The following is a 19,434-nucleotide window of genomic DNA, read 5'->3' as shown; positions in this document are numbered from 1 at the left end:
GATCCCTGCCTGACAACTCTCGAACAGGCTCATAATGAGTGTGAGTCAGGCTCTGAAGGACAAGAGTAACATCCCACTCAGGGGGCCTGAATTCGCTGGGAGGGCAAGACTTTTCAAAGCTTCTCATCAGAATGGAGATCTCTCATGAGGAAGAGAGACTTATGCCTTTTAGACATAGGACTAGGCCCAGGGTGGCTCTGTAGCCCTTAATTGCTGTAACAGAGATGCTTCTTTAGGCGAAGGAAGACGAGAAAGTCTGCTACCTACTGAATAGTAGCTTCAACCAGAGAGAAACCCTTTCCATGACACCAACCACAGACGATAGCCCATTTCCCCTGGTAGATGTCTACTTAGGATTTCCGAAGATATCCAGACATCTCCGACACTGCTTGGTGAGAAAAGCCTCTTGCCCACAGGAGACACTGGATAGTCTCCAACCCTGAAAGACTAGGGACTCTACAGACTGGTGGAACCTCCCTAAGTGGGGTTGGAATAGGGGGTTGTACTAAGGAGGAATTTCTCTCAGTGCCTTGGGTAGCAGAGCCAGCAGGTCCAGGTACCATTCGGCATGTGGCCATTTGGGAGCCACCAGGGTTATTCTGAGATTTGTGGTGATCATTACCCTGTTGCTCACCTGATGAATGAGACAGAACGGAGGAAAAGCGTACGAGTCGAGATTGTTCCAAGGGTGCTGAAAGGTGTCCTCTGCTGCAGTCTAAGGGTCTCGGACGAGTGAGCAGAACACCAACAACTTCCTATTGTGCCAGGCTGTGAAAAGGTCTACTACTGGACATCCCCAAAGGTTGAACAATCTCTCCATATGTCTGGGTGTAGGAACCACTCTGTCCCTATCACTTGAGCCTGATGGGTGAGTTTGTCTACCACTACATTCCTCTTGCCTGGGATGCATCTGGCTTACAACTCCACTGAGTGTACTGCTGCCCACTCGTGCACTTGCACTGTCAACTGGTGAAGCTGAAGGACACTAGTCCCCCTTGTTTGTTGACATATGACATTTTCGTGATATTGTCACTCATCAGTACCATAGAGTGCCCCATCACTCGATCCCAGAACTCTTGGAGGGCGAGGAAGGCTGCCTTGAGCTCCAAGATGTTGAAGTAGAAGTGCCTGTTGTTCTGATTCCACATCCTCAAAGTTAGTATCTCCTCCAGGTGTGCACCCCATCCCTCCCTCGAAGTGCCCAAGAATAGAAGCATCTCAGGAGGGGGAATGTGAAGCTGAACTCCTATTACAAGGTTCCTGTCGTCTAGCCACCAGGCTAAGTCCTGCCTCACTTCTCTTGAAAAAGGAATGAGAAGGGATAGTGGGTTCCTTGCTTGAGACCAGAACTCCTTCACTCTCCACTGAAGGGAATGAAGGTGAAGCTGCCCATGAGGGACCAGCTTCTCCGAAGGTGGCAGGTGACCAAGAACGACTTGCCACATCCAAGCTGGTTGTTCCTGTCAGGAGAGAAATGACTGCGCTGTCTCCCTGAACCTGCTGACAGGAGTCTGAGGGAAAGACTCACTACTTCTGTATCTATCAGCATGTCCAGGTACATTATCCTCTGCTTGGATATGAGGTCTGACTTCTTGAGATTTATCACAATGCCTAGGCTGCAACAAAAATTGAGAGGGCGATCTCTGTCCTGAAGCAACTTCAAACGAGAGTTAGCCAATCATTGAGATACCTCAGAAGACGTATCCCGTGTGAATGGGCCCAAGTTGACACAAGGATGAACACTCGCGTGAACACCTATGGAGCGGTTGAAAGCCCGAAACAAAGTGCCCTGAATTGGTACACTGTTCCACTGAGGATAAAGTGGAGGTACTTGCAGGAGGATTGATAGATGGGTATCTGGAAATACGCATCCTGCAGTCCACCATATGCATGAAGTTGGACTCCCTGATGGCTGCGAGCACTGAACATGTCATTTCCAGCTTGAACTGAGTCTGGCGAACGAATTGGTTCAGGGCAGATTATCTATGACCAGCCTGTATACCCCTGATGCTTTCTCTACGAGAAAGATCCTGCTGTAAAAGGCCGGAGACTGATCTGTTACAACTTCCACAGCGCCCTTCTTCAGCATCACCTTCACCTCGTTCCAAAGAATGAGGTCCTTTGGTGAGCTGGGAACATATGTCTGTAGGTGGACCGGAAGGTTGGTGAGAGGTGGAGGAAACTTGAAGGGAAGTAAATAGCCCACCTGAAGGACATTAACTACCCAGGCCTCCACTCCGTCTTGCTGCCATGTTGCCCAATGGCTCGACAAGCAACCCCCACCAGTGGCAGCATGCGGAGGGGAATGCCGCCCCTAGTGTCCTCCTCCCTTCTTCTTCCTCTTACCTCCTCTACCTGGCTGGACAGAGAACCGAAAGGGATGCTGGTTTGCATCCTAACTGACTGGGGCAGAAGAAGGCTAGGTATTCCTACGAGGGATCTTAAGATTCTGGAGTTTCCTAGGACCCATGGAGGAAGGGCCAGCCTGACCCAAAGGTCAGACTGCAGTGGAGTGTGAAGGTCCGGAGGTCTTTGCCACTGCACTTGGAATGTCACGGGAGAATTTCTTCCCCCACCAAGACATTCAACAGATATATGAGATAAGAGAGAATAACAATACTACTATACAGATGCACTGTTGTCAGTCTTCTTGCCTGGAGACAGGGGTCGGAGAATGGTACTGTGTCATAGTTGACACGGTGGGTATGAAGACTACTGACGTTTACGCTGCCTGGGAATTAGGGTAGTCCTGTCCTACCTGCTATTACATGATATTCCTTGGATGTACGGGTCTTATTACTGATGAGGCCAGGTGATGTCTTCCCACTGGGAGGCAATTGAAGTGCTGATTTCCATTTTTAGTGGTAAGGTACGATGGTACTGAAGAAAATCCCAGGTACTCAGTTCGTTTCTTTATTACTCATTACATCATGCCAAATTTCTCCCAGGTCTAGTCTCCCGGACTTGGTTAATTTACATAGTCTTCAGAACTCCTGGACTAGATCCAATTTACATACTCTTCAGGACTCCTGGACTAGGTCCAATTTACATACTCTTCAGGACTCCTGAACTAGGTCCCTGGAAATATTCCTTTTATTTAATTTTATTTCAAGAAAACAATACAAGTGAGTATTTTAAAACAACAAAAATAACTTTTTATTGAGAGATCTCAAAAAAAATACATGAACTACATACTATGGGAACTGCTTTTCCTTCACAACAAGATAAGTATCAAAAATGGAGCAGCCCTGGAATCAATTAATTTACAGTAAGGTGTAAATCATTTGATACCCTACTCCACACAGTACTAAATGTTTTGTACATAACATATGTCAATGGATAAGACTACCTGAAAGATTTCTGAGAAACACTTAAAACTAAAATGAGGTAAAACTAGGCTAAGGTGCCTTTCAACAGGATATAGTCTAGGCTAGGCCTCTTCAGAAATCGTTAAGGATAGCCTATGCCAAGTTTACATGGCTGATTTTTGACTATGTTACAATAGGCCACAAGTTAGGTTAGTTTAATGAGGGTATAGGCTAAGTCCTATGTAATTAAGTTTTCATGAACTTTTATATATATAGCCTAAGCTATTTGTAACAAAAATTGTCATAATTCCTCATTCAAACAGAATTAGTCTAGGGTAGGCCTTCTTAAATTACTGTATAGCCTAGTCTAAAATCGTGATTGGCAGTGGAAACTTCCATGAGGGAGGTAGGGGTAAACCCAAGATGCCCTGTCGGACGGCCATTTTGTGGCCCCCTTTAGGCACTGGTATCTGCAAAAACTTTACATAAACAAAACACTTATAACTATCTTCTCCTAACGTTCTGCAACCCTATCGAACGCTAAGTTACAACTCAAACTAACACAGCAAAATATCATGACAACTAATGAATGTGAAGAATATTTCATGACTACGAAAATTTTCACATTAAGGCGTTGCAATCACGTTTGACTAGGCATGCAACAACTCTGCACTTAAATCTTTGTCTGCTGCTGTTCTTTCATGATACTGATCTGTTCCAACTAATGAACTAACGGTAATATTATGACTTTAAAAGCTTACCTTGCAAGGGATAGATAATAACTTGTATTAATAATTTGGTAAAATAGCCAAAATGAAGGGTGGACCGGTTGACGTCCTTTTCACACCAACAGTGTTCTCGTTCCTTACATGTTTCTTTAGTGTTACCAATATGCAGACGAAAGATTCAGGACAGCGCTCCCATACTCAGAGTGAAAGAAAACCAAAACAAGGGACTGGCTACACTGCTATGCATTCGATGTCCACAACAAAAATGAAAACATTTTATAGTCACAATCACTCTTACAACAGTAGTGTAAAGATATTAGAGGAGGATGATGAATCAATTCCTAAACAAATCAATAATATTTAAAGGAATAATTTTCCCATTACAGGAAACCAGCAACAGTCCATTCCTCAAGATCAAGATAGACTCGGACCAACAAACTTGGAGACTCGGGAGAGAACCGCATCTCTCCTTTTTGAGCATCAAGTCTGCCCACAGGTTAGCTGTCTGGTGGGCTAGGTAGGTGATCGTCCTACCTCCAGACAGGAGCAGTCTATTTAGATTTAGCCACATCTTCGATAGTGTGCAACGAAGAGGAAGTAATAACCTTAGCCACGGTAGTGGACCAATGGTCCAGCCGAGAGACTGCTTGAGATGCTGCCAAGGCAGTTGTCTCTAAAGTCGCTGACTCCTTATGTGAGAGCGAGATGCCCTCCACACAAAGCTGCTCCAACGACAGACCCAGACCGAGACGAACTAAGTCTGAGTCAACCTGTGGTGTTGGAAGTGACATTTCCAAGGGCTCATAGAATTTCTTCTGATGAGGGAGAGGTGGAGGAAGCAGCTTGAACAAGTAGCTAGCCTGAAGTGAGTTCTCCCTCCCAGAGACGAGAGAACTCACTTGGCTCAAGACTGACTTGGCAAGCTTCGACCATGGCAATTCAATTGAAGGTGAGGATTCCTTGCGGGAGCTGACCAGTGCTTCGAGGCCTGAAGGAACAACCTAATTGAAGGCCAAAGTCTCTTCTCTGAGATTGCTGTATTGATGAATCAGTTTGACAATCTCCAAGTAGGACCCCTGCAGCTCGTGGGTGTCTGCATCCTTGGGAAGAGGACCTTCCGGCCCTTCCAAGTCGTGGTCCTCTTAAGTCACTCTCTCTGCAGGCGAGACACCCTCCTCAGAATCCCCATATCCCTTCTCTGACACCTGAGCATACATCCACTCCGGTCCTAGGACCGAACTGGTGGTGTACGAAGGGCTGCGATGGGAAGCCAAATCTCGATCACCCACCCGAGTCCTGTCCATCCCACGGTTCCCGGTATACCGCCAGGAGGTTGAGGGAACGGGTGAGAGTGGCCTAGCACCCTTTGCAGACCTGCCAGAGGCCAAAGTCTTGGTAGGAGAGTAAGGCTATGAACGATCGTCAACCTGCAGTAATGATCGATACACGGGTCTGGGAGAGCTCCCGTCATGCAAAGGTGAATGGGGGGTGTACCTGGGAGAACACACACGATCCTACAAACGTGCTCAGAAGCTACCCGGGAGGAGTAGGCCTGATCACATGAACACCAGCGGGAACTGCCCCTTGGAGAGCGGTCGCGCACTCTTGAGCTAGAGCGTGGGCTGTCCTAACGATGTGCCGGAATCTTCTTCGAGGCCAAGGCCTCCATGCGCAAAGAAAATTGAATAGGGGACCTCCTCTGTCAGGTATGCGGACTCTACGGTTGGTGTCGCTGTCGGGGACCCTTTGCTCCAATCAGCCAAGGCGCAGCTCATGTGAGCCATGTCTTGGGTCGTCAAAGTTCCAGGGTTGGGGGCAGCGCCTGCAGGCCGAGTCCTGGTCCTTAGACTGTGAATGCTCAACATAGGCGTGTGGGTCCATTGGAACCCAGGTGGAAGAACCTTCAGTGGCACAGGTTGGTGAGGCACGGGAGTGTGCAATGGATGACGTTGCTATGCGGGGTCCATGATGGGGATGAGCTTCCAGGATGAATACCTGGAGCCCCGTGTAGCTGAAGGTTCTTTACCAGACCAGGACCAGGGAGACATCTGGTGTCTGGTATCAGAGTCTTGGATGTTGGTGGATGTGGGGGATCCATGTACATGGAATCGACTAGAAGGAGCCGAGCTGTGGCATACCCAGGCACAGGCCGCTTCCGCAACTCAGATGTTCAGGGAGACCTGAGAAGTGGATTCCCTGTCTGGGACCAGGAAGAGTCATAGAGAGAGATCCCAATGCTTCTTCCTAGGAAGAAGACATGCCATAAGAGGGCTGATGGGCCTTCTTATGGTCAAGAGGAGCAGCCTTTTCTTTCCTCGGGTCTGTCCACATAATGGGACTCTTAGAAGAAGACGGGAAGGAGGCGAAGGCAGGCAGAGAAGATACTGATGGAAACGATGAAGGCGAATGGGGTCTCTTCTTTGGCGCCCTCTTGTGTTTGTGCTTATATCTCTTCAATAACTCATCTAGGAGAATGTAAATAGTCTGTGTGACAGTACAGAAAACAGAACCGCCCAAGCTTTTAAAGTAGATGGTATTATTGACACTAAGATATCAGGCAAATGCTCCCAATAATGAAAGAAGAGCTATGACAAACACCTGACTGTCACCTTTTTGGATATACAGTATCCATAAATATTTTTTCTAAGCCAAGGGAACTCTAGACATTATTTAATGTATACTGTATCTTGCATTTCATCTCGACTAAGGGCATAATGAATTTATTAAAAAATGCAACCTAACAAAAAGCTTCTAGCAGAAACTATACTGAATATGAATGAAGATGCATGGCAATTCAATACTTGTACAATGATTGCTTATAGGGCCTACTTGAAGCAGACCACAGTAAAAACTGGTTTACAGACTCATTGAGTTGCTCCCCTCCACGGAAATCTTTAGTAAAAGGCGAAAGATTTATGCGTTTTGAAGGGAAGCCAGAGCTAGAGTTCCTAGAGTCTTTATACATTGAGTTCAAGTTGACTGCTGATGCAAAGAGACTCTTGTTCAGTGTGAAACGGGCATAAGTGCCATGGCATTAATGCCATTAAACTGAAAGTTCATAAGTTACTAACTAATAAAACAAAAGTCGAGAATGAAAATATTAAAACTCACTGCAACAGGACATACACCAAGCTTGAATTACAAGTGCAGAAACACTTTCTTCTATTTGTGTTTCCATGCACATTATGACATTCTACTCATTACAGTTCTGGTCTTGGGTTTTCTGTAGCTTGGCTTATTTTCTACTTGTTGTGGTGATCATAATTTTTAATTTTTATAAAAGCACATAAGGGATTATCCCTGACACATACTGAATGATGCTTGAGTATGTGTGCAAAATTCTACAAATTCAGATTCAGTGGGGGCCACATTAAGCGATATCTCTATATGAGGAGACAAGTTAGGGGCACATTCCTCTCAATTTCATTCAATACCTTTTAACCAGGGAATGATGGAGGATTAGGTCACATACAATTTATAGTGAGATTCTCTTATGCAAGCAACTGTAACAGAACTACACAAATAAACACAAGGCTGGCTAAATCTAAATCTAAAAGGAATATACAAAATGTCATGGCCTAAGATTCAATCCAAAGATAAATCTCCCCATTACTTATCGAAAAAGTAATTCTGTATCCTGTAAATGGTTTCTTGACTACACCTTTCACAGAAAACTAATTCACTGACTTTTTAAGGGACCGCTAGGGCGCACGTGTATGTGAATCATCCATTGGACAAAATAAGACGACAAAGTATCCTGCGCTCTCTCTCTCCCTCCTGTGCGTCAGCGGGGATCGCTTGAAGGAACGCAACTTCTACCATACAATATTCCTGTCTATTTCTCTCTAACCATTGTTGTCTCAATTCATGTACAATCACCACTACTTGCATTGCCATGCAAGCATTCCAATCATGTACTCATAATGTTCCACCGAATCTTCTGTATCAAACTGTATGTATGTTTCTGTTTGTGAAGACGCCAAACATCTCGCCATTTCACATATATTATGCTACTGCATTGTATTCATTAATCTGTTTCAAATTTCATGCAAATGTCCATATGTGGAATTTCCTGGCCTTTCCATTGATATATGGTTTATCATTGTACGTTTATTATGTCTCTCACAATCGCCATCTGTTTGTCTGTCTACAAGCACAGATGTCCGAAACATAATCTCTGTTTTGCCTTGTCTGTGTGCAGAAATTACTTTGTGGCTCGCACCAGCCAATAACAACTTCGAAGATTCTGTACATTCATTCAGTAAGGAACCACCAATAAACTAGACAACACCCAGCCAGTATGTCACTCAAATCCTTTCCTTACACTGGTGACCCCAGAGTGACTCGGAGGAGCCGATGGTAGATGTCCGACCCAAGCGTCAACGAACCCTTTGTCGCCTCCCCGACTCAGCCTCCCGCCGTTCCCGAACCTTCGGTAGATGTCCGACCCTCTGAGATGACTCACCCCACCACAAGAACCCTGGACGCCTCCTCCAGGCAGCCTGCCGCCGCCCCTGAACTCGTACTGGACGACTTGACCAGAGAAGGACCAACTGACGCCATCCTTCAACCCGCTGCCGTCCTCCTCAAGTTCCTGCTGGCTGGCGCCGCCCTTCAGCCTCCTGCCTGCCCAAAGCCCAAGCCATTCGTACCCATTCGATTTGTCAGCAAGACGATTTCCACATCGGGGCCTTGCTTAGTGGGGGGAGGAGTATTGTAAGGGACGACATGGCGGTCCTACGGGCGCACGTGTGTGCGAATCATCCGTCGGACAAAACAAGACGACAAAGTATCCCGCTCTCTCTCTCCCTCCCTCACTCGAAGGAACGCAACTTCTACCATACAATATTCCTGTCTATTTCTCTCTAACCATTGTTGTCTCGATTCATGTACAATCACCACTACTTGCATTGCCATGCAAGCATTCCGATCATGTACTCGTAATGTTCCACAGAATCTTCAGTATCAAACTGCATGTATGTTTCTGTTTGTGAAGACGCCAAACGTCTCGCCATTTCACATATATTATGCTACTGCATTGTATTCATTAATCTGTCTCGAATCTCATGCAAATGTCCATATGTGGAATTTCCTGGCCTTTCCATTGATATATGGTTTATCATTGTACGTTTATTATGTCTCTCACAATCGCCATCTGTTTGTCTGTCTACAAGCACAGATGTCCGAAACATAATCTCTGTTTTGCCTTGTCTGTGTGCAGAAATTACTTTGTGGCTCGCACCAGCCAATAACAACTTCGAAGATTCTGTACATTCATTCAGTAAGGAACCACCAATAAACTAGACACACCCAGCCGGTACATCACTCAAATCCTTTCCGTAAAACTTATTCAGGTGTTTATCCCTCAGACAACTATACAGATAATGCATTTCTTTGCTTTAAAGAATTTTGGGCATTTTCCAAAAGTAAAAAAAAAAAAAAAATTGCTCTTTCTGTTCAACAGAGTTATTAAACCTGTCCTCCTTTTTAGACTGCAATATGTAACAAAACGAAAAAATTATTTTGTGACTTTGAGAGTTTCACGCGAAATTACTATAGGCATATTAATTGTCAAATCTACACTGTAGCACTCAGAAAAAAGAAGTCTTTAATATTAACTTGAACAACTTGATATTTTCAGTCCTCCTGATATCAAGTGGGATCTTATTGTGTAGTCTTGAAGTGGCAAATTTAAAGGTTCTAAATCCTACATTCGAATTGCATCTTGGCTCGAATAACTTGAGGAGCAGCTGTAGCTATTCTTGTGTTGACTCCATCCATAAGCTGTATTATACACAGCAAGTCATTCCAATATTTTGGAGACCCAGTCTTGATACATCTTTGCGAGTCGTTACACACACACAAAAAAACATTATTCTGCTCTGGCAGGGAGCTAGTGCAACTCACTATTTACATTTTGCAACTTCCTAAGCTGATCTTAGATTATGACAGAGTTGCAATAGTCCACTCTATGACAATTAATCGCAGGCTTCTTTATAGAACCGTCATCGAGATATTTTTAAACAAAATCAATGTTTTACTTGGACACTATGAGACAAAACGCAATCTACTATTCCACCCAAATCTCTACAGTATCAGCGATCAGAGCTATATTATTATTTATATTTAGCCAAAAATCACCAAGGTTTCTTAAATCGTTTTTCCTTCCTACCAACATAAATTCAGTTTATTTTCATTTCTTTTCTGCTTTAATATGTTTCATTCCTTAACACTGGTAAGAACATAATTCTTTTCTCACTTGTACCTTTATTATTATTTATGTAAAAAACTGGATGTATCCTCCCGGGATTAAACTTTATCCCATGTTCCTTTAGTATGTTTGACAATCCAATAGTGTAATAAAAAGTAAAATTGGACCTGAACACTTGCTTGTGGTACTCCTCTTCTTAATGTTTCATGAGATGAGTAGGAGTTTCCAATCTGTACACTGACTGTAAATCATTTAGAAGTAGTTCATGAACAACTGTATCAAAACCACCACTAAATCGAGCAACACCAAAATATCATATTTGCCTTCATCCATCCAACTCCTCTAAGGGATAATTTATAACAGAAAATACAGCAATTTTTGTATACAATTGTCTGTACGCCGAATGAATATCCAGTGAAGCATTTACCCTACCCAGGTGGCTAATTAGTTGCTTGAGAATTACATATTCTAACATTTTGGACATATGAGGTACATTAAAAAAATGCCTGTATTAACTCCAACTTTGATGATCGAGTGTACCTTTCGCGACCAGTTTAACAATAGCCACTTTCTCAGATGTAGGGAACTTGCACTCAGAGATACTGACAATTATAAGTTTCACTATTACACTGATACAGCATGAAAAATTTTGTGGCCCAACAAATACAGATACTGGCGTCAGAACACTTGTACAGTTTGCCTTTTTAACAATCCTGATAACATAATCCTTATTTGCACTATTAAAACTCATTTCTCTATCATTTGTTTCTAGTGTAGTATCCGATTCGGAATTTTAACAAAATTAATTATGTTCTCAATTTTCTCCTTACAAAATTCAAGAAAATGATCAGCTACTTCTTGATCACTAAAACCTTGGGAGCCTTTGTTCCTTTACATTTGCAGTTAAGCTAACCAGAAGTCTACATAATTTATTAATATCCGTGAACTGTAGAATGAAGCAGATGTTAAATCACAATGTTACTCACTGTGTTATTGATTTCAATCTCTTGATTATATAACTTTTACAATTATCAATTAGCGAGTCACTTGAACAGCAAACTTCCAAGTGAAAGAAACCTATGTAGTTACCAATGCATGCACCAGAACCCACTTGTCAACTGCAAATAGTCTGTGTGACAAGCAATATAGAAAACAGAACACAGAAACAAAAGAGGTTGATGGTATTATATCTGGCAGATGATCTTGATAATGGAACAAGGGTTATGTTGAACATCTGATTTTCACCTCCTTGATAATTCTGCATCTGTAAACATTTTTTTTGAAGGCTTGGATACATTAGACATTTTATTTTATGCATTTCATGTATAATATTGAAAGGGAAAGATATTTGTGTTGCTACTTTGTGCTGAATGAGATAGCAGAGTTGGAAATTACTTAAATGTATGGCAAGTTGTTTGCTGATGCCAAATTATGATTTGATACCTAAACTGTCAAGCCAATTACTGAGGCATATCAGCCAAGCAGTGCTAAAGACAGTGAAAAGAGGGAGCAGAATTGGTTGAACAGGAAAACAGAGATCCAGAAAATATAGGAGACTGAGTGCAAGGACCTAAAATGGAACTGGGAAGAAAACCCCACAGCACAAAGAAGCAGGAATGGCAGGGGTATGGAAATGCCAAACAGCCTGTAGGTTATTTGGGGCCTCTGGCCCCTCATCGTGAGACATAATCTCCTCAAATACTCAACTTTCTCACGGGAGAGAGAGGGAAACGCGTGCTTCCTTGAAATCTTTATTCTCTCACAAAAAATTCAAAATTCAAACAGCTTGGGGAGAACGTAACAGGTTCCACAGTTCTTTTGTATAATTCCCAGTTCACTCAAAAATTCACAATAACGGTACAAACAAGATACAAAACACAATTGGTACATCAATTTACAACTTCAATATAAAATAGCAAGGAACTCTGAAAAGAAAGGGCATAAATACGACACAGCCCAGGGTGTGGGTGTCAAGGCACAGGGAACGGGTAACTTCCTAAGGCGTCACCCTAATAAAAGGGGAAAATAATTGTTTTGCAACACAAACACATATATACCTGATTAAACACACTCCACAATTGTCATATAAGTAAAGTTTATCAATACTCAGAAAATCTACTTAAATTTCCACATACTGATACAATGTAAACAAATAGGGAGCGTTCTTTTAGACGCTAAACGTACATTTTAACAAACGTTAACACAAGATCGAGAGTATTCTTTTGGACAAAAAAACATACATTTAACACAGCCTGACACCTTCTCCTAGGGTCTTGTGGTGGCTGAGGAAGAAAAGGGAGAAATGGGCAGGGAGTAGCACATAAAAGCAGAAATGGATGAAGAAATAGGGGGAAAAATGAGGCGAAAGTGACCCAAGAAATGTTACAAATTTTGATCATAGTTGAAGGGAAACAGACATCCTCCCAAGTCTTCTATGGACATTTCTTTGGACTCCTCTGCTTATGTATGGGGTTCCATTTCTCCACTGTCATGAGTCTAGGGTTGCCACCCGTTCTGTAAAATACAGATTCATTCTGTACTGAAGAGTGAGATGTTGCGTTCTGCATTGAACCAATACAGAACGCCACTTGTTCTGTATTTGGCTGTCTGAACATCATTATTTTAAAATTACATTCTCAATTATGCTAAGCAAGTGGACTGACACCAGGAATAGGTGCTCCATTGAGCTCATTAAATCTGAACTCCTGGTAACCCTCAATTTCGAACAGAGTTGTGCTGACTTTCTCACAACTATTGCAAAGGATAAAAGGCCTCTTGCCGCAGCAAGCAGCAAAATATTTATGGAAAAAGTAGGAACCTGGGAATGGCCGATATCCACAGTCTATTTCCCTGATTCACTGAAAATTTGTATGATGTTACTTTTCAATGGCTATTGTAGTTTAGCAGTGGAAATAAATCCTGCATTTTATTTTGTATATAGTTCTGAAGGAATAAAATAAAATAAACTTGATGGTATACATATACATACATACATACATATATATATATATATATATATATAGATTAGTGTGAGGAGTCAGGAGTCAATCCATACTTAAAATCATCAATGAAGGGCAGAGGGCACACAGATATACAAGCTGACTTTATTCCAACGTTTCGTAATTATCGGATTAATTACATCATCAGGGCTGTTAAAATATGAAAATAAAATTCTTTATTTCTAGCTTTTATGATTTTACAAAGAATTTTATTTTCATATTTTAACAGCCCTGATGATGTAATAATTAATCCGATAATTACGAAACGTTGGAATAAAGTCAGCTTGTATATCTGTGTCTCCTCTGCCCTTCATTGATGATTTTATATATATATATATATATATATATATATATATATATATACACATATATATATATATATATATATATATATATATATATATATATATATATATATATATATATATATATATATCATTTCATTGTCTCTGTCACAGCATGTCATTTAGTTTTGAATTTCTATAGACTTGTCACTTCACTGATAACTGACAACTTGAGAGGTGATCTTCCAGTCCTCATCAAATATGAAACATGTTTTCCTCACCCTCATGCTAGCTGCACACAGCCTCAGAATGCCCCAGCTGAAAGGGCTCGCTCTGCTCCCTCTAACTTTTCGTCCTTATACAACTATGTTCTGTATTTTTCTGAGCTCGAGGTGGCAACCCTTGTCATGAGCCAAGAAAATTAATGAGAATGAGAACCTGACATACTACTTTTATGGGGTTGGTAATGTCTAGTGATTCATAATGCACGAATGTCTTGTGAAAACAAAGGAAAGGAGCAATCATAAAAAAGCAGTATCACTTAAGGCAATTAAACAATATAAAAAGTTGCAAAATAACATAGAGAGAAACAAGCTATCAAAAACTTTGTGCATGGATGCAGACCTGAACACTACATTGATTCTTTTGTAGGCCTAACCATGTTTAAGACTGGACATGATATTTTATGTATTTCATATATACTGTATCTTGTACTTTACCTCGACTGGGGGCCGAATATAATTATTGTTATCAACAATTGCAAAAATGCAACCCATCACGAAGTTCCCAATAGAAGATATACTGAATATTAGAGAAAACGTTTGGCAATTCAATACAGACTTTAATATGAATTCTTATAGGGCCTACTTAAAGTAGACCGCAGTAAAAAGTGAATTACAGACTCATTGAGTTGCTCCCCTCCACGGAAATCTTTAGTAAAAGGCGAAAGATTTATGCGTTTTGAAGGGAAGCCAGAGCAACAGCTCCTACTGTCTTGTACCCTGAGTTAATGTTGACTGCTGACGCCAAGAGTTGTGTGTTCAGTATAACACGGACATAAGTACGAAGACATTATGGCTATTAACTTCAAAATTCATGTTATATAAATTAATAAAACAAAGGTAGAGCATAAAAGCATACAAACTCATGGCAACAGAACCTATACCAACTTCGGATTTCATGCTTTAGCAGGAAAAACTTGTCCGTTATATTATGAGATTCTCTTACTCATTAGTTTTAGTCTTGGGTTGTCTGCAGCTTGGCTTAGTTTCTGCTTGTTATAGTAATTGTATTCTTCATTTCTTCTTTACAAAAGAAATACATAGGATTATCCCTAACACATACTGCATGGTGTTGAGTATGGGTACATGTTAAGTAGGGGGGGAAACATTAAGCGATAATATACCAAGATGTAATGGGATTAGATTAGGGGGGGGGGCGCTACCCTCATAATTTTCTATTCAATTCTACTCAGGTTACTGGGAAATGATACAGGACTTATTCTCTTAGGCTAAAAAAGTGTAACAGAACTGGGCAAATTAATCAATACAGTTAATGAATATGAAAACAAAAAATCAGGGTGTAAGAATCAGTCTGAAGCAAGGTCCATTCACTACTGTACTTAAGGAAAACGTATCTTTGTCAGCTGTGAATGGTTTCTTGAAGACACCAGTTTACATTCGCTGGCATATTTAGGTGGTGTTTGTCTCTCAAACAATGGACATAATGCAAATGAGAGACTCAGTCATGCAGGTATATTGCTCTAGGAGCAAGAGCCCATGCCCACAAAAGGCTGGCGTAGTCTAGAATGAGAACATGCAAAAAGCTTTCTTTGCTTTACAGATTTCTGTGGCGTTTTCCAAAGAAAATTAAAATATTGATATATCTGTTATACACAGCTGATATACCTGTCCTCCTTTATGGACCCTGAAGTGCGTATCAAAACAGAAAACCATTTAGGGAAATTGAGAGGGTGCAGGCTAAATTACTAAGAGCAGCACTAAATCTTAAAATCTCTTGTGAAAATACCCAAGTGCTTAATGCAATGAAAAGCAAGCATAAGGCAATACAGTATTGCTCAAAGTGCTCATGATATCGAACTCTTGATCACGTAACTTGTACAATCATCACTAAGCAAGTCACTTGAACAACAAACTTCAAAGTGAAAGAACCCTCCTATCCAGTCAATACATGCACCAGAACGCACAAGACAAATGTAAATACTCTGCGAGACAACAATGGAGAAACTGGAACACAGAACCAGAGCTTAAAGATGTTGATAGTATTATAGACTGTAAGATCTCTTGACAAATGATCTTGATAATGAAACATGGGCTATGATGAACACTTGTCATCTTTTTGGAAAATTCGTATCTGTAAATATCTGTCAAGCCTAGAGTACATTTGACATTTCATCTTATTATGTACATTTGACATTTCATCTTATTAAGTATTTCATGTATACTATATCAGTAGTTTATTTTGTTGAGCCTAAAGTACAATATTTAGTACTAAACACTTTCATATCAATGTGAAATTTTTTCATGTTAGGCCCAATACACAATGTTTATTTCTGGACATGGTATTTATGTATTTCATGAACACTGTGTTAGTATCATACTTCCAAAGGAGGCCAAATAAAATTGTTAAAAAAAACACAAAGTTCCAAGTAGACAGAAATGAAACCAGGATGACTGAAGATACATGACAATTCAATCAGTTTTGTTACATGATCACTTATAAGGTCTGCTTAAGAATTAAGATAGACCACGTTAAAAACTAACTTACAGACTCATGGAGTTGCTCCCCTCCACGGAAATCTTCAGTAAAAGGCGAGAGATTTATACGTTATGAAGGGAAGCCAGAGTTTCAGTTCCAACATTCTTATACAGTGTTAATGTTGACGAAGTGGGCATATGTAAAACAAAAAGGGGGTGGGATTTGTGCTTTTTGTAATCTTACAATTATGGATTCAATTTATATTTTGTAAACTTTGAAGCCACTTTACTTGATAATTCACATTTCAGACTAATAAAACGTGGGTAGAGATGATATGAACAGAACGTATATCAGTTTCATACTACAGCAGAAAGTCTTTCTTCAGTTTGTATAGGGGGATATAATGGCAGAAAATGTGTTGCTCTAGGACCAAGTGCCAGTGCCAGCACATGGCTCTCGTAGCCTACTTCCTTCTTCACTGTTCACATGCTAGGGAATAATTTACCCTCAGTTACTTCTCTTATCCTATTTTTTGTTACTGCTGCCATTTGACTCCTGATATCCTCCTGAAGACTTTATCTCAAAATGCTGCAAATCTGTTATCAGCCACAACTGAGTTATAGCATGTCTTGTGGTCACATGCCAATATCAGTATTAAATACAGATATTACTATTTTACAGCATCCCAACTGCTTATCCTGCTTTTTCCAAATTCATATTTCATTTAAGACAATCGTTCCTAAATACCTATATAACTCAACCACTTTTATCTGTCCATCTCTAATGACACTTTCCAGGGTTCTCTACGTTCATGTTATCTCAGTTTTTTAATTTTTAACATGTCATATTTTACCCAGGTCTCTGACAAGAGATTCAGTACCAGTTGCATTACAGACAAAACACTGGGTCACTTTCAGCATTCAGTACTTAAGACAGTGGAAATGACAAATTTTGGAAGTAATTTGTATTTTTCCTAACATGCAAATCTGAGGTCTTTACATAGGAATTACCTTCACTGCAAGCTGGAGCACGCTATTCTACACAACAAGGTCGTTCAGTAGTTGAACTACCGGTGGGAGGGGCAAGGGGTACCCTCACCACCTCCCTTCGCTGAGTTGTGCCACCACCTGCCTAATACCCCAGGTATCAGAATGAAGGGTGGTCAGAGATGGGCAGTGTATGTAAAGACCTCAGGTTTGTATATTAGAAAAATACAAATTATTCCAAAATTTGTCCTTTATTCCTACACGAATACAAACCATCGGCCTTTACATAGGAAGACTCACTGATTGGTGGGAGGGTCTTGATAAGCTTCATAACTGACTGGAGGTTCACCTCACCTTGGACTTTTCCAGGTCGCGCAATGTTGAGCAAAGGGAGTGGCCTCATGCCTCTGATCAAGGGAACAATTGTGTGTTCAACTGTCAGACTTCTGGGCTTTTCGAAGTAATGAGTTTGGAAGCAACATTATTTCAAAAAAGGCTTGGAAGAACACTATGTTAGCAAAAAGCTAAAAATAAGTAACATGTTAGTTTTATTGCCAATCCCTCTCTCCCCTTGCTAGGGAGAGGGTAGGACTTGCTTCTATTAGATCATATCAACAGAAAAAATAGAACGACTGATTACTCTTCTGCATCTGTGCCCGTCCAGCACATGACGACTTGAAAACCTATCCTCTGCCCGCCGGAAGAGGAGAGGTACAAGAAAGGGAAAGGAGCGGGTTGAGTCACACACTTGCTCTCATTTCTACAACCGTACACCTTAGACCAGATGCTACCTGTCCAGCTAGGGGAACTATATGAGCTGCACAGCTTGTTGAGCAGCCACCACAGGACCCAAGGAAAAGGTATCCAAGGACCTATGGGCAAGGAAAAGGTATCCAAGGACCTATGGGCAATGTCCCTCATGTAACGGGAGGTGAATGTTGTCTGGTGTGACCACACTCCTGCTCTCAGCACCTGATGCACCATCTGGTTTTTCTTGAAAGTGAGGGACAGAGTTTTGTCTGACTTTGTGAACTCTGGGCCAGAGCACACCCAAATCCTCTTCGTTTTAAGTTGAGTATGCCTGCTTGATAGTCTCATGAAGTCAGAAAGATATTGTGCTCTTGAACACCTCTTTCTTGGTCTTGCCAGTACTGTACTAACAAAAAGTCGTCGACATCCAGGCCTAAGCTGTCCAGTCCTCTTAAGGTAGCACAGCAGCACTCTAACTGGACAAGGTAACATCTCGTCCAGTTTGTTACCTACAAAGTCCCATAGAGAGGGAAATGAGAAGGACTTGAATCTAAAGTCAGGAACCAATGGATTCTGAGTCTTCGCTACGAATTCCAGGACAAATTTGAGCAAAACAGATCCCCATCCCCTCGAGTGTTTGACATTAAAAGAAAGACCATGGAGTTCGCCTACTTTCTTTGCTGATGCCAGGGCAAGCAGAAAAACAGTCCTGAGGGTCAGATCCCTGTCTGACAACTCTCGTAGAGGCTCATAAGGTGCATGAGTCTGGCTTCGAAGGGCAAGAGTCACATCCCACTCAGGGGGCCTGAGTTTCTTGGGAGGGCAAGATTTTTCGAAGCTTCTCATTAGCATGGAGATCTCCCATGAGGAAGAAAAAATCTATGACTTTTAGGTGTAGCATTAGGCCCAGGGCAGCTCTGTAGCCCTTAATTAATATGTTTGGTGTTTTGCACGTGATCCCTTCTCTCGGCGAAGAAAGACAAGAAAGTCCGCTACTGCTGAATAGTAGCTCCGACCGGAGAGGAACCCCTTCCACAACACCAACCACAAATGGCCCATTTCCCCTGGTAGACGGCTGCAGAGGATTTCTGAAGATATCCAGACATCTCCACCGCTGTTAGGTGAGAAAAGCCTCTCGCTTGCAGGAGACGCTGGATAGTCTCCAACCGTGAAGGGATAGGGATTCTAAAGACTGGTGGACCTCTCTCTGTGGGGTTGGCAAAGGAAGTTGTGAGAGGGAGGAATTTCTCTCAGTGCCTTGGATAGCAGAGCTAGCAGGTCCAGGTACCATTCGACATGTGACCATTTGGGAGCCACCAGGGTTATTCTGAGATTTGTGGTGATCATTACCCTGTTGATCACCTGATGAATAAGCCAGAACAGGGGAAAAGTGTACGTGTCGAGATTGTCCCAAGGGTGCTGAAAGGCATCCTCCCCTGCAGTCCAAGGG

General features: G+C 41.7%; 3 non-coding genes across 3 annotated transcripts; all 3 read right to left on the bottom strand.

The window, feature by feature from the left end:
- Positions 1–6,857: 6,857 nt before the first annotated feature.
- On the bottom strand, positions 6,858–6,978 carry LOC136831834 (U5 spliceosomal RNA). Its single transcript, XR_010850977.1, has one exon. It is a non-coding gene; the product is annotated as a U5 spliceosomal RNA (small nuclear RNA).
- A 7,411-nt stretch (positions 6,979–14,389) lies between these two features.
- Positions 14,390–14,510, bottom strand: LOC136831877 (U5 spliceosomal RNA). The gene has a single exon (XR_010851009.1). It is a non-coding gene; the product is annotated as a U5 spliceosomal RNA (small nuclear RNA).
- Positions 14,511–16,280: 1,770 nt separating this feature from the next.
- On the bottom strand, positions 16,281–16,399 carry LOC136831835 (U5 spliceosomal RNA). The gene has a single exon (XR_010850978.1). It is a non-coding gene; the product is annotated as a U5 spliceosomal RNA (small nuclear RNA).
- Positions 16,400–19,434: the final 3,035 nt, after the last annotated feature.

The sequence above is a fragment of the Macrobrachium rosenbergii genome, chromosome 48, assembly GCF_040412425.1.
Source record: "Macrobrachium rosenbergii isolate ZJJX-2024 chromosome 48, ASM4041242v1, whole genome shotgun sequence".
NCBI classification, from domain to species: domain Eukaryota; kingdom Metazoa; phylum Arthropoda; class Malacostraca; order Decapoda; family Palaemonidae; genus Macrobrachium; species Macrobrachium rosenbergii.
Note: the sequence above shows the minus strand (reverse complement) of the source record. Positions and strands in the feature narration are given on the sequence as shown.